This window comes from Myotis davidii, unplaced genomic scaffold (genome assembly GCF_000327345.1).
Source record: "Myotis davidii unplaced genomic scaffold, ASM32734v1 scaffold1048, whole genome shotgun sequence".
NCBI lineage: Eukaryota > Metazoa > Chordata > Mammalia > Chiroptera > Vespertilionidae > Myotis > Myotis davidii.
This window is the reverse complement of record NW_006299266.1, coordinates 16,083-17,142: the sequence shown is the minus strand read 5'-3', so window position 1 is coordinate 17,142 and position 1,060 is coordinate 16,083.

Genomic DNA, 1,060 nt, shown 5'->3' with positions numbered 1-1,060 from the left:
AATAAAAATATAAAATAAAAAATAAGAGTGAATGGCCAGTGTCACTAGAGGGGGGCCATCCCCCTTTCCCCTTTGACTCCTGACAGGGAAGATTTTAGAGGAACAGAGCCCTGGGAGGCGGGCCATGGATGATGATTTCAAACATCAATGATGAGAATGATTGATTGGCTGCCTCCTGCATGGCCACCACTCACGATCGAGCCAGCAACCAAGGCATGAGCCCTTGACTGGAATCAAACCTGGAACCCTTCAGTCTGAAGGCTGATGCTCTATCCACTGAGCAAAACCAGATAGGGCAAGACTAACATTTTGATATCTGAGTAATATTCCATTGTATATATGCACCACAGCTTTGTCTATTGATGGACACCTAGGTTGACTGTCAATCTTGGCAACTCTATATAATAAAAGGCTAATATGCAAATTGTCCCCTCAACTGGGAGTTCGACCAGGAATTCAACTAAAAGTTCAACCAGGAGTTCAACTGGGAGTTCGACCAGATGAAGGGGCCAGCTGGCCAACCACCCACCGCCCCTTTCCCCAGCTGGCCTGGCCCAATCAGCCCCAATTGGGGTGGGTCAGCTGGATCCACCTGTGCACCAATTTGTGCACCGGGCCTCTAGTTGTAAATAATGTTGCAATGAACATATGGATGTATATGTATTTTCACATTAGTGTTTTCATTTTCTTTCCATAAATGCTCAGGAGTAGAATTGCTAGGTCATATGATAATCTCATTTTTAATTTTTTGAAGAATATTTACACTATTTTCCATAGTGGCTGAACCAATTTGCATTTCCACCAACAGTGCACGAGGGTTCCTTTTTCTCTACAGCCTCTCCAACACTTGTTATTATCTATACTAATAAAAGCTTAGTATGCTAATGAGACCGGAAGTCTTCCGGACGTCCATCCAGACAAAGCCACAGTGGCAGCCCTGAGTCCTGGCAGCTGCAAAACCCAGTGAGCCCTGGTGGCTGAAAGGCCTGGGGCTAAGGAAGCCATGAACCCCAGCGGCCCTAGTGGCAGCAGCAGTCAGATGATGGGGGTGTGCCTTCCC